The following is a 15584-nucleotide window of genomic DNA, read 5'->3' on the forward strand; positions in this document are numbered from 1 at the left end:
CTTTTCAAGATAGTTTCTTTCAAATAAATATAATATGAAATCATGTTATATTGATCCATCCTATGGTTCCCCTAAAAATCTACAGGTCCATGCTGGTTCTTAATGTATAATCATTTTCAAAGAGCAGCACATAAAGCAATTAATTCCTGGAAATATTGAAAACTATCCTGTTAGTTGCAACTAGTAGATTTAGCTACCCTGTATGTCAATTTTCAAAGCTTTAACAAAGTTTGGCTTGTTAACATCCATAATCATATCGCAAGGCTCATTGAAGTGTTTAAAGGTTAAATACCTCAATAGGAACCATTAGCTAGACAAACTAATTTTCTTTCAGGATCTAATTAGCATATTTTCCTATTGAGCACCAAGGATAAAATTCCATGCTTTAAGGAGAGCCATTTTCTGCCCTCATCCAAGGCCATTTCATTCAGGCAGCCAAACCCTAATCTACACTAATGAAAGAAAGGTCCCCAAAACTGTTGACCATAGATGGATGACTCACTTGGCTAATATCCTTAGTCATGTCAAAAGACTTGTTACAGGGTTGGGTATTTATCTCGAGAGGCATAGAACGATTCTTCCACGTTGTTATTCTCCATTGTATGCTGTAAGATAGGCTTTACTTTAAGCATGAGGCCTGATTCTACACTTTAGGACAGTGATGGCCCACCTATTGAGCTTGGTGTGTCATTATTCGTAAAAAAATAAATAAAAACATAACCCGGGTGTTGTGCCACATCTAGAAAAATCCAGAATTTTGTGATATGTGTAGCTCTAATAACAAAAAAGTTACATTTTTAATATATGTACTGCATTTATTAATAAATAAAAAAAAACAAATAATTCTTTACATTACCTTAATGACATTTTTGTTGCTGAATATAATTTGCTAAATCTTCAATTAAAGGTTGGTATTTTCCACACTACAAGCTCCAAGCAAGTGCTACTAACTTCATCTGTCAGCAAGTGTCTTTTCTTTTATTAGTTTTAACCCCTTCATGGGATTTTCAGTTTTTCCGTGTTCATTTTTCGCTCGCCTCCTTCCCAGAGCCATAACTTTTTTATTTTTCCGTCAATTTGGCCATGTGAGGGCTTATTTTTTGTGGGACGAGTTGTACTTTTGAACGACATCATTGGTTTTACCATGTCGTGTACTAGAAAACGGGAAAAAAATTCCAAGTGCGGTGAAATTGCAAAAAAAGTGCAATCCCACACTGGTTTTTTGCTTGGCTATTTTTCTAGGTTCACTAAATGCTAAAACTGACCAGCCATTATGATTCTTCAGGTCAGTACGAGTTCATTTTCCGATACTCGTAGTGTTTCCATTTTTCATGATCTGAGGTCGGTTGAGTGCTTATTTTTTGCATGCCGAGCTGGTGTTTTTAATTATAGCATTTTGGTGCAGATATGTTCTTTTGATCGCCCTTTATTGCATTTTAATGCAATGTCACGGCAACCAAAAAAACGTAATTCTGGCGTTTCGAATTTTTTTTCTCGCTACGCTGTTTAGCGATCAGGTTAATGCTTTTTTATTGATAGATCGGGCGATTCTGAACACGGCAATACCAAATATGTGTAGGTTTGATTTTTTTTATTGATTTATTTTGATTGGGGCGAAAGGGGGGGTGATTTAAACTTTTATATTTTTTTTATTTTTTTTCACATTTTTTTTACTTTTTTTTTTACTTTTGCAATGCTTCAATAGCCTCCATAGGAGGCTAGAAGCAGGCACCACTCAATCAGCTCTGCTGCATAGCAGCGATCTGATGTTCGCTGCTATGTAGCAGAATTGCAGGTGTGCTGTGAGCGCCGACCACAGGGTGGCGCTCACAGCTGCCGGGGATCAGTAACCATAGAGGTCTCAAGGACCTCTATGGTTACTATTTTGAAGCATTGCCGACCTCCGATCATATGACGGGGTCGGCGATATGATCATTTCCGGCCGCCCGGACGGAAGCGGTAGTTAAATGCCGCTGTCTGCGTTTGACAGCAGCATTTAACTAGTTAATAGGCGCGAGCAGATCGCGATTCTGCCCGTGCCTATTACAGGCACATGTCAGCTGTTCAAAACAGCTGACATGTCCCGGCTTTGATGCGGGCTCACCGCCGGAGCCCGCATCAAAGCGGGGGTTCTGACCCCGGACGTACTATCCCATCCAAGGTCAAAGAGGGGTTAATATTATTGAATGCTGAGTATGTGAGTGAGTAAAGCCATCGCTAGATTTTTCAGGGTGATAAAAGTGTCCTGTAATCTGCTTCAAGCACTCCAAATTTCCTGTTCGAAGTGGCACTCCTCTTCATTCTCCTAGCGATTATTTTCCAGATTTACAAGCCTTGACCTCAAGTCGACCAACACTTGAGCCCAGATGCTGTCTTGAAATTCTGCACATTGCATCTATTCTCCACATCATCTATTTCCATCCATTGGAAACCATTTTTTCCAAACTACTGTAGACTACATCCGGATGCATAATTAATTTTATTGTCTGTTCCAGGCTTCTAAATTGACTAACTTTTTTGACGAACTGGTCAAGTAACAAGTTTAAAATATGCCGATATTGTAAGTGTTCCATTATATTTTGTGCAGTTGTGTAGGCCTTCTCAAAATACTTTACTCGAGGAAAATATTTATAAGTTTTAGTTTCTACATCTCGCGTAAAAATTTTAGGTTTACTTGCAAAAGCTTTTATGTATCCAAACATAACATCATTACTTTTGCCAAAACCTTGTATCTTTAAATTCATTTTACTCGTATGAACAGAGAGATCTGTAAAAAACAACAGTGTGGTGACCCACTTATGATCATTGAGGTGAGGAAAGTTTGCCAGATCCTTATCTTCAAGAAATACCTTAATTTCTACAAAGCACTCCACAAACCACTCAAGAACTTTTCCTCGGCTCAGCCATCTCACATTGTTGAACATCAGCAGTCTACTGTAGGTTGAATCAACTTCTTGTTAAAAAGTGCAGAAAATTCTCTCATGTGAAGGGGTCGAGCATCTATTATATTCACTATTTTTGTTACAACTGACATTAAGTTGTTTAATTCTGTGACTCCTGCCTTGACACATAACACCTCCTGAGGGATAATACAATGAAAATGCACAAGTGGATGCCCAATTGCTTCCATAGAATCTTTACAAATCCCACTTTTTTCCCACCATGCTGGGTGCCCCATCTGTCATCACTGACGCAACTTTAAAGGTATCAATGCTTAGGTCACGGAATGTTTTTATAACAACCTGACCTATTTCACTTCCTGGTGTACTTATTAGCACTGATTCTATCTTTATCAACTGAGCATTTGATGTGACATCAGTAGTTTCATCAAGAGAGATTGAAAAATATTTACACATGTGGTCAAAATTATTGGTACCCCTCATTTAACCCCTTCACCCCCAAGGGTGGTTTGCACGTTAATGACCGGGCCAATTTTTACAATTCTGACCACTGTCCCTTTATGAGGTTATAACTCTGGAACGCTTCAACGGATCTTGGCGATTCTGACATTGTTTTCTCGTGACATATTGTACTTCATGATAGTGGTAAAATTTCTTCGATATAACTTGCGTTTATTTGTGAAAAAAACGAATATTTGGCGAAAATTTTGAAAATTTTGCAATTTTCCAACTTTGAATTTTTATGCCCTTAAATCACAGACATATGTCACGCAAAATACTTAATAAGTAACATTTCCCACATGTCTACTTTACATCAGCACAATTTTGGAACCAAAATTTTTTTTTGTGACGGAGTTATAAGGGTTAAAAGTTGACCAGCAATTTCTCATTTTTACAACACCATTTTTTTTTAGGGACCACATCTCATTTGAAGTCATTTTGAGGGGTCTATATGATAGAAAATACCCAAGTGTGACACCATTCTAAAAACTGCACCCCTCAAGGTACTCAAAACCACTTTCAAGAAGTTTATTAACCCTTCAGGTGTTTCACAGGATTTTTTGGAATGTTTAAATAAAAATAAACATTTAACTTTTTTTCACACAAAATTTATTTCAGCTCCAATTTGTTTTATTTTACCAAGGGTAACAGGAGAAAATAGACCCGAAAATTTGTTGTACAATTTGTCCTGAGTACGCTGATACCCCAAATGTGGGGGTAAACCACTGTTTGGGCGCATGGCAGAGCTCGGAAGGAAAGGAGCGCCATTTGACTTTTCAATGCAAAATTGAATGGAATTGAGATGGGACGCCATGTTGCATTTGGAGAGCCCCTGATGTGCCTAAACATTGAAACCCCCCACAAGTGACACCATTTTGGAAAGTAGACCCCCTAAGGATCTTATCTAGATGTGTGGTGAGCACTTTGACCCAACAAGTGCTTCACAGAAGTTTATAATGCAGAGCCGTAAAAATAAAAATTCATATTTTTTCACAAAAATGATCTTTTCGCCCCCAATTTTTTATTTTCCCAAGGGTAAGAGAAGAAATTGGACCCCAAAAATTGTTGTGCAATTTGTCCTGAGTACGCTGATACCCCATATGTGGGTGTAAACCATTGTTTGGGCGCAGGGCAGAGCTCGGAAGGGAAGGAGCGCCATTTGACTTTTCAATGCAAAATTGACTGGAATTGAGATGGGACGCCATGTTGCATTTCGAGAGCCCCTGATGTGCCTAAACATTGAAACCCCCCACAAGTGACACCATTTTGGAAAGTAGACCCCTTAAGGAACTTATCTAGATGTTTGTTGAGCACTTTGACCCAACAAATGCTTCACAGAAGTTTATAATGCAGAGCCGTAAAAATAAAAAATCATATTTTTTCACAAAAATGATCTTTTCGCCCCCATTTTTTTATTTCCCCAAGGGTAAGAGAAGAAATTCGACCACAAAAGTTGTTGTGCAATTTGTCCTGAGTACGATGATACCCCATATGTGGGGGTAAACCACTGTTTGGGCGCATAGCAGAGCTCGGAAGGGAAGGAGCGCTATTTTACTTTTCAATGCAAAATTGACTGGAATTAAGATGGGATGCCATGTTGCGTTTGGAGAGCCCCTGATGTGCCTAAACATTAAAAACCCCCACAAGTGACACCATTTTGGAAAGTAGACCCCATAAGGAACTTATCTAGATGTGTTTTGAGAGCTTTGAACCCCCAAGTGTTTCACTACAGTTTATATCGCAGAGCCGTGAAAATAAAAATTCTTTTTTTTTTCACAAAAATGATTTTTTAGCCTTCAGTTTTGTATTTTCACAAGGGTATCAGGATAAATTGGACCCCAAAAGTTGTTGTCCAATTTGTCCTGAGTATGCTGATACCCCATATGTGGGGGGAAACCACTGTTTGGGCGCATGACAGAGCTCGGAAGGGAAGGAGCGCCATTTGGAATGCAGACTTAAATGGATTGGTCTGCAGGCGTCACGTTGCATTTGCAGAGCCCCTGATGTACCCAAACAGTACAAACCCCCCACAAGTGACCCCATATTGGAAACTAGACCCCCGAAGGAACTTATCTAGATGTGTTGTGAGAACTTTGAACCCCCAAGTGTTTCACTACAGTTTATAACGCAGAGCCGTGAAAATAAAAATTCTTTTTTTTTTCACAAAAATGATTTTTAGCCCCCAGTTTTGTATTTTCACAAGGGTATCAGGATAAATTGGACCCCAAAAGTTGTTGTCCAATTTGTCCTGAGTACGCTGATACCCCATATGTGGGGGGGAACCACTGTTTGGGCGCATGACAGAGCTCGGAAGGGAAGGAGCGCCATTTGGAATGCAGACTTAAATGGATTGGTCTGCAGGCGTCACGTTGCATTTGCAAAGCCCCTGATGTACCCAAACAGTACAAACCCCCCACAAGTGACCCCATATTGGAAATTAGACCCCCCAAGGAACTTATCTAGATGTGTTGTGAGAACTTTGAACCCCCAAGTGTTTCACTACAGTTTACAACGCAGAGCCGTGAAAATAAAAAATCTTTTTTTTCCCACAAAACTTATTTTTTGGCCCCCAGTTTTGTATTTTCCCAAGGGTAGCAGGAGAAATTGGACCCCAAAAGATGATGTACAATTTGTCCTGAGTACGCTGATACCCCATATTTTGGGGTAAACCCCTGTTTGGGCACACGGGAGAGCTCTGAAGGGAAGGAGCACTGTTTTCCTTTTTCAACGCAGAATTAGCTGGAATTCAGATTGGATGCCATGTCCCGTTTGGAGAGCCCCTGATGTGCCTAAACAGTGGAAACCCCCCAATTATAACTGAAACCCTAATCCAAACACACCCCTTACCCTAATCCCAACAGTAACCCTAACCACTCCTCTAACCCAGACACACCCAACCCTATTCCCAACCGTAAATGTAATCCTAACCCTATCTTTAGCCCCAACCCTAACTATAGCCCCAACCCTAGCCCCAACCCTAGCCCTAACCCTAGCCCTAACCCTAGCAATAACCCTAGCCCTATCACTAGCCCTAACACTAGCCGTAACACTAGCCCTAACCCTAGCCCTAACCCTAACCCTAGCCCCAACCCTAGCCCTAACCCTAGCCCTAACCCTAACCCTAGCCCCAACCCTAGCCCTAACCCTAGCCCTAACCCTAGCCCCAACCCTAGCCCTAACCCTAGCCCTAACCCTAACCCTAGCCCTAACCCTTGCCCTAACCCTAACCCTAACCCTAGCCCTAGTCCTAACTCTAGCCCTAACCCTAACCCTAACCTTAATGGGAAAATGGAAATAAATACATTTTTTAATTTTTTTATTTTGCCCTAGCTAAGGGGGTGATGAAGGGGGGTTTGATTTACTTTTATAGCGGGTTTTTTAGCAGATTTTTATGATTGGCAGCCGTCACACACTGAAAGACGCTTTTCATTGCAAAAAATATTTTTTGCGTTACCACATTTTGAGAGCTGTAATTTTTCCATATTTGAGTCCACAGAGTCATGTGAGATCTTCTTTTTTGTGGGACGAGTTGACGTTTTTATTGGTAACATTTTCGGACACGTGACATTTTTTGATCGCTTTTTATTCCGATTTTTGTGAGGCAGAGTGATCAAAAACCAGCTATTCATGAATTTCTTTTGGGGGAGGCGTTTATACCGTTCCGCGTTTGGTAAAATTGATAAAGCAGTTTTATTCGTCGGGTCAGTACAATTACAGCGATATCTCATTTATATCATTTTTTTATGTTTTGGCGCTTTTATACGATAAAAACTATTTTATAGAAAAAATAATTATTTTGGTATCGCTTTATTCTCAGGACTATAACTTTTTTATTTTTTTGCTGATGATGCTGTATGGCAGCTCGTTTTTTGCGGGACAAGATGCCGTTTTCAGCGGTATCATGGTTATTTATATCAGTCTTTTTGATCGCGTGTTATTCCACTTTTTGTTTGGCTGTATGATAATAAAGCGTTGTTTTTTGCCTCGTTTTTTTTTTTTCTTACGGTGTTTACTTACTGAAGGGGTTAACTAGTGGGGCAGTTTTATAGCTTGGGTCGTTACAGACGCGGCGATACTAAATATGTGTACTTTTATTGTTTTTTTTATTTTATTTAGCTAAAGAAATGTATTTATGGGAATAATATATATTTTTTTTCTTTATTTAGGATATTTTTTTTATTTTTTTTTTACACACATGTGGGGAATTTTTTTTAAACTTTTTTACTTTGTCCCAGGGGGGGACATTACAGATAATTGATCTGACAGTGTGCACAGCACTCTGTCAGATCGACGATCTGCTGTGCAGGGCTGCAGGCTTACCAGCGCCTGCTCTGAGCAGGCACTCGGTAAGCCACCTCCCTCCCTGCAGGACCCGGATGCCGCGGCCATCTTGGATCCGGGACCTGTGGCGAGGAGGGAGGTAGGAGACCCTCGGAGCAATGCGATCACATTGCGTTGCTCCGGGGGTCTCAGGGAAGCCCGCAGGGAGCCCCCTCCCTGCGCGATGCTTCCCTATACCGCCGGTACACCGCGATCATGTTTGATCGCGGTGTGCTGGGGGTTAATGTGCCGGGGGCGGTCCGTGACCACTCCTGGCAAATAGTGCCGGATGTCAGCTGCGATATGCAGCTGACACCCGGCCGCGATCGGCCGCGCTCCCCCCCGTGAGCGCGGCCGATCGCGTATGACGTACTATCCCGTCGGTGGTCATACGGGCCCACTCCACCTCGACGGGATAGTAGGTCTAATGTCAGAAAGGGGTTAATGACAGAAAAAAAACACAATGGTCACAGAAATAACTTGAATCTGACAAAAGTAATAATAAATAAAAAATCTATGAAAATGAATAGATGAAACTCAGACATTGCTTTTCAACCATGCTTCACAGAATTTTTTAAAACATAAAACTCATTAAATAGGCCTGGACACAAATGATGGTAGCCTTAACTTAATATTTTGCTGCACAACCATTTGAGGCAATCACTGCACTCAAGCAACTCCCATAACTATCTGTTAGGTGTCGAGTTACCACCGCTGCACAGGGGGAATCTCAAACCATGTCCGCTGTGGTTTCCCATTCTCCTTCAGCCGCAGTGGAGCCTGCTCAGCAGAGACATCAGTCCCAGCATCTGGCTCAAGCAGATACTGTGGATTTGATTACAGCTGCCATTCCAGGCTCAGCCTTTGTAACCAGCATTGATCAGCGGCGAGCAGACATTCCAGGGACTAAGTCCTGCTTTTCTTCTAATGAGTATGCTCACTGGACGACCTCTCCTTGGTGGTCGGGGGTCACATGCTCAGGTCCTGTAGCAGCTCTGATTGGAGCACTAGGATGGTGCTAGAAGGCTACAGATATAAAAGGTTTGCATGGCCGCTCGGCCATGCGTTAGTATAAAACTGAAATTGTGTGTGTGTGGATGTATGACTGAATCTGGTGAAAGTTCCTTAATCATTCCCATCCCTAGTGTTGTTGAAAGTACGTGGGTGATTGAGCTACCTAGCGCCAGACTGTGCCATCCAGCACTAGGCACAAGCTACAGCATCTATTAGCAGTGACTGCCAGTGCGGCGCAGTGCGCAATCAGTGTGCTTTCCTGACAACCGGTCAGTGTAGGGTGGCAATTCCCGCTTGGACTCAGCATTTGACTCAGGGCGTCCTCAGGCGTGGGATCAAAAGCCACCGAGGGTCAGAGCGAGTCCAATCACCAGTTAGTGGGGGTGATTCATAGGGATCCCACTAGCATCTTTCAGCTGCACCCTGTGACTGCTAACAGGGCACAGCGTATATTTGGCGACTCTGTGAAGCAACAGAGTTCGCTTCCATTTACACTGGGTGAGGTCTAAACCCACTTGTGAGCAAGCGTCCATCCGCCATTACTCAGCAGCAGGTTCCATCTCTGCACGGTGGACCCCGGGCTGCGAACGCACCTCTTATCTCCCTTTATATTATTTGGTGCGTTCCGCTAGCCCTATCACTGACAATGAGACTTCTGCACCTCTCGACAGGTAATTTGGCCCAATCCTCAAGAGCAAACTGCTCCAGTTGTCTAGTGTTTGAAGGTTGCCTTTTCCAGGCGGCATGTTTCAGCTCTTTCTAAAGATGCTCAATAGGATTTAGGTCAGGGCTCATTGAAGGCCACTTCAGAATAGGGCAATGTTTTCCTCTTAGCCATTTTTGGTTTTTTTTAGCTGTGTGTTTGTTTCATTATCCAGTTGCAAGACCCATGACCTGTGACTGAGACCAAGATTTCTGACACTGGGCAGCACATTTCTTTCTAGAATCCATTGATAGTCTTGAATTTTCATTGTACCCTGCACAGATTCAAGACCTCCTGTGCCAGATGCTGCAAAGCAGCCAAATAACATAACATAACAGAGCTTCCTCCATGTTTCACAGTAGGCACAGTGTTCTTTTCTTGATATGCTTAATTTTTCCATCTGTGAACATAGAGCTGATGTGCCTTGCCAAAAAGTTTTTGTCTCTGTCCATAGGGCATTCTCCCAGAAGCTTTGTGGCTTGTCAACATTTAGTTTGACAAATTCCAGTGGGGTTTTTTAGCATTTTTTTCCAACAATGGTGTCCTCCTTGGTCATCTCCCATGAAGTCTGCTTTGGCTCATACAACAATGGATGGTGCCATATGACACTGATGTTCCTTGAGCTTGAAGTTCACCTTTAATCTGTTAAGAAGTTTTTCTGGGCTCTTTTGTTACCATTTGTATTATCATTCTGTTTGATTTGTCATCAATTTTCCTCCTGCGGCCGCATCCAGGGAGGTTGGACAGTCCTATGGATCTTACATTTCTGAATGATATGTGCAACTGTAGTCACAGGAACATCAAGCTGCTTGGCATTGGTCTTATAACTTTTACCTTTAATATGTTTGTTTATAATTTTCTTTCTAATCTCCTGAGACAACTCTTTCATTCGCTTGCTCTGGTCCATGTTGAGTGTGATACACACCATGTCACCAAACAGCACAGTGAGTATCTGTAGCCCTATATACAGGTCCACTCACTGATTCCAGGATTGTAGACACCTGTGATGCTAGTTAGTGGACTGGACACACCTTGATTTAACATGTCCCTTTTGTCACATTATTTTCAGGGGTACCATCATTTCTGTCCAGACCTATTTCATGAGTTTTATTTATTTTTTTAATTCTGTGGAAACATGGTTGACAAGCAATGTCTGACTTTAATTTGTTCATTGTCATAAACTTTTTATTTATTATTACTTTTGTCATATTCAAGTTATTTCTGTGACCAATGTGGGTTTTTCTGTCATTAAGCGAGGGGTACCAACCATTTTGACCACGTGTGTACAACTATTTAAGTCTTCTTTTAATTGATGCTGTAGTTGGAGCGGCCCCCAGACGCAGGACGGCGGGGTACTCAGATCCGGGTCTCTCGGTTCTGAGGATGTCACGGTGGCTTGACCCGGTCCGTGGTCCTGCTAAGGGGCGCCCAATAAAAGGTGTAGGTAGTGGTGTAGGTCGCAGTAAATAACGAGGACACAGGGTTGCAGTCTCTTCACCTCTTTACTGAAGGCTTCGGCATCTGCAATCCAGAGCACTGTTAACTGGGCTGGCTGAGACCGGCCAGTCCGAAGGCACATCCAGAGATCCCTTTGCAGGTGGAAATCAGTGCCTACCTACTAGCGCCTGGGTGTTGTAGTACTTCCCTGCTGAGCACCACGGGATAGTCCTCACAACTGTCATGTCTGTTTTTGTTCTTTCTCTCCGTCCCCCAGATGATATGGATAGGACGCACCCGTATGACGGGGTAGGCCTGGAGTTATTTTATAGGGACCCTAGAGACGCCCCTCTCACAATTGCCTCTGTTGTCTTCATTAGGTGATTTAGGTGAGGCAGTCAACCTATAATTAACTGCCCTGCCGTTGGTTTGAAGTAATGCGTGGAGCCCAATACTTCCTCGGCGTTCCAGCCACCGGCTACGCGCCTCAGTAGAATGTTGCCGATCTCGGGGCACGACTCCTACTGGTTCTTTCGCCTTTGTGCTGTGATCTCGTTTCTCACTTCTCCACAATAAACCTCGCTTCTTATCCTTTCTTAAGATGCTGCCGAAATGACGTCGAATGATCAGACGTACCATCACTCCCCTTAGTGGCGGAGCGACAGTACTGCAACGACCAGGACTCTGGGGCGCTGCACATATCTGTGTTCAGTCTCATTATTCTATCTTTGTTGACATTTCTACTGAGTGATAGCTCAGATAATTACATCTTTATTCTGCATATCGTGAAATAATACTGGTGCACATCTTAGAAGACTTTATTTAATAAATTCTCCTTCACTGAGGGCTTTTCCATGCTGAGCTGTGAAGTGAGCAATGCTGAAACTTGCAGATGTTAAAATTGTAGAGCCTTTTACAAATTTAAGGATGGAATTATAGAGGTGTAGCTGCCTGGAAATGTGTTCCTTCCTTTTATCTTCACTTTTTTTCAAGAGCTGGGAGTGATTAGTCTATTTTTATTCGACGTTCTGCTTACTACCTTTTCGCTACAGTATGCAAAACGATCTGCTGCTTCTGTCGATAATACCATACATCTCGGTCGTTATCTCTTGAAAGGGTCAACTACTGTTCCTACCACTTCCTTTATTTAATCTCGCTTTTTTATTTTTTGGATTCTCCATCAGGGAAGCCATGACAGGAGATAGATAGCCTGTTAGCCCTGCAGGCAATTAGGGGTCAACTAGAGTCACGGATGAGGTGTTCCCCTCCCCCAGAATTGATGAGCAGTAACTGTGTTGGGGTAAAGTGGCAGCACAGTGAGGTCTTGGCAGGGTTAACTGTCTCTAATGGGGTGTTCTTTTCCCCCAGTATTGCTGAGGATTAACGGTGGTGGGTACACTGGTAGCAGGGTGAGATTTTGGTAGCTGCTTTAAGATAATGGCCGGGGTGTAAGGAGTAAACACACCTGAGGTGACTCTCTTATTCCCCTGTAGTCACTGAAATGGACCTTGGTCCAGCCGTTTGCCGCTGACAGGGCAACTGTGGGATACAGTTCTAGTGTTCCAAGCTGTCTGGATGAAAGTTCACAATACATTTAGTGTGGGTGAGAGCATTGGCTTCACTGCCTAACAACTGTCACTAACGGAGGTAAGATGGCCGCTGTTTGCGCTGCGCTATCAGTAGGAGAGTTGTCCCATCTCCAGATGCTGTCAGCTTGATGTGTGTCACCAAAAACGTCTTGGCGTGTCACCTCTGACACATGTGTCATAGGTTAGCCATCACAGTGTTAGAATCACCACCTGATTCATAGATGAAAGGTCAGAAAGCCTTTATGATAGCATAATCACCCCACCAGGGATTCTATAGATGAGTGCAATGACTTGTAATTTACTACAGCAGCTATACTATTGTATAGCCCCAAAATGGGTACATAGGTAATACATGATAGTCCATGAGCCGGGCCAGATATCGGTACCACCCGGAGTGACTAATTTTCTTTGGTATTTTTAGGTAGATGCATGTCTGTAGTTTATTTTTTGATATGATAGCCCTTACATATACGTAGCTTATTAACCCCTTCAGCCCTAGGCCTATTTGTACCCAAGTGCCTAAGCCAATCTGACCTGTGCCACTTCATGGGCTAATAACTTTGGAACGCTTTCACCTATCCAAGCCATTCTGAGATTGTTTTCTCGTGACATATTGTACTTCACGTCAGTGCTAAATGGGAGTCAATATATTTTACCTTTCTATATAAAAAAATGCTAAATATTCGGAAATTTTGGAAAAATCGGCAATTTTTTAACTTTGAAATTCTCTGCTTTTTACAAAAATACTGATACCCCCCATAATAGTTATTAATTTACACTCCCCACATGTTTACTTCATATTGGCATCATTTTGAAAATGAAACCTTATTGTTTTACGACGTAATAGGGCTTATAGTTTTATGCGCAATTTTTCACATTTACAGCAAAACCCACTTTTCAAAGGACCAAGTCACTTCTGAAGTCACTTTAAGGGGCTTACATAACAGAAACCACCCATAAATTACCCCATTTTGCAAACTACACCCCTCAAGCTGTTCAAAACTCATTTTTAAAAACTGTTAACCCTTTAGGTGTTCCACAGGAATTTTAGCAGAATGAAGGCGAAATTTCAAAATTTCATTTTTTTTCCAGATATTACATTGTAATCCAATTTTACCTGCAACCTAGCAAGGGTTAACGGCAAACCCAAACTTGGTTACCCTAATTCTGCAGTTTATAGAAACACCCCACATGTACTCGTAAACTAAAGTATGGGCACACAGCACAGCTCAACACGGAAGGAGCGCTATGTGGTTTTTGGGTGGCGGATTCACTGGAAGAAATCTAGGGGGCCATGTCACATTTGAAGGCTGCCTGAGGTACCCCCACAGTGGAAACCCCAAAAAGTGACCCTATTTTGGAAACTACACCCCCAAGGAATCTTTTAGGGGGTATAGTGACCACTTTGACCCAACCAGTGTTTCACAGTAGTTGGAAACACTTGGTTGAGAAAATGGAAAAAGTGCATTTTTTACATGAAGGTGTCATTTTAGGCTCATTTTTTTATTTTTAAGAGGTGTACCAGCAAAAAATGCACCCCACTATTTGTTCACCAATCTCTCCCGAACACAACAACACCCGATATGTTGTCGTACACTGCAGTATTGGGGAACGGCAGGCCTCGGAAGGGAAGGAGCGCCAAATGACTTTTGGAGTGCAAATTTTACTGGAAGAAATCTAGGGGGCTATGTCACATTTGAAGACACCCTGAGGTGCCCCAACACACGCACACACACTGACACATACACGTTCTGTGCTGAACAGGACTCTCCGGTCTTCTCTGCAGAGCTCCTATCTCCCTCTGTAGAGGCTGACACCTCCCAGGCTTGTGACTGATCACATGGCAACTGGATGAAGGCAACTGGATGCTTCACCTAGGAGCAATCCGACAGATGATACCATGGTGTTTTGCCTATGACAAGGTCAACTATGCCCGATACCTAACCTATTACTATGCCACAATGTCTCGGCTGCCCATAGAACACCCAGAGGTCCATGAATACTTCATGCAAGGTGGCTTTTCGGTCCAGATCGGTAGCAAGAATCCTTTTGGACGAATTCCTGTGGACCAGACCATTGAAGAGACAATCAACAAAGACACCCAGACACCAGGGGGCACAAAAGGCTTCAGCCTCAAAGTTGGAGCTGTTTCCAGGTTCTACCTGACATCAGAGTACCGCAGTATGTACTTGAGGCAGCTGAGGGCCCTGGTAGGCCAACAATATACTGACTTCAGCCATTCAGACCTACAGGTGTCTAGGATTAGAAGAGATGAAGCCGATGTCCAATCTTTCGTTCAACTGCTGGAGACAGGTTGGGTGAACCCCTTCAACAAAGAGCATAATGGTGAACTTATCAGTTTGTCAACAGCGACTGTAGCACCACCAGATGTAGCCAAAGACCTTCAAGGGGCATACAGTATAGGAGAGGATGCATATCAAACATTCAAGGATGAGCGTTTGGGTACCGATAAGCCAACTACATTGTTTCATGACAAGATGACGAAGAACAAACTTAAAACGTTCTCTAACATCCAAATGAAGACACGCAGACAAGGTCTTGGCAAGGAGGTAATTTTGAAGGCTGACAGAAACCTATTTGGCCAGATGATACTTGTAGCTGAGAACAGAAAGCTACAAATGAGTGATGTCTTGACTCATCCCCTGGGTCCATTGCCATGGGCACTTGCCAATGGTGATGGGTCTATCCGCAAGACCAACAAGGCTGCCCTCGCAAGGGAGTTGGAGAGGAATGCTCGTCCTGCAGAAGTGATCCCCGAGCCCTCTGCAACCATCATTGATGGGATGAGCCTGGTTCAGAAACTGAAGGGAAACAATGCAACATTTGGCCAGCTAGCAGGCACAGCAATGAGTCGCGCTATCCATGAGGGTGCTAAGAGCAAGCGCATTGATATTGTCTTTGACGTCTACAAGGAGACATCCATCAAAGATACAGAAAGAGTCAACAGATATGAAGGCACAGGGATCCATTTCAAGAACATTCAACATGGGCACAACATCCAGCAGTGGAAAAAGCTTCTAAGTAGTTCCTCCAACAAGGCAAGTCTCATAAAGTTTCTGGTAGAAGAATGGAAGGCGAAACACCACAGGGAGAAGCTTG

The sequence above is a fragment of the Ranitomeya variabilis genome, chromosome 4, assembly GCF_051348905.1.
Source record: "Ranitomeya variabilis isolate aRanVar5 chromosome 4, aRanVar5.hap1, whole genome shotgun sequence".
NCBI lineage: Eukaryota > Metazoa > Chordata > Amphibia > Anura > Dendrobatidae > Ranitomeya > Ranitomeya variabilis.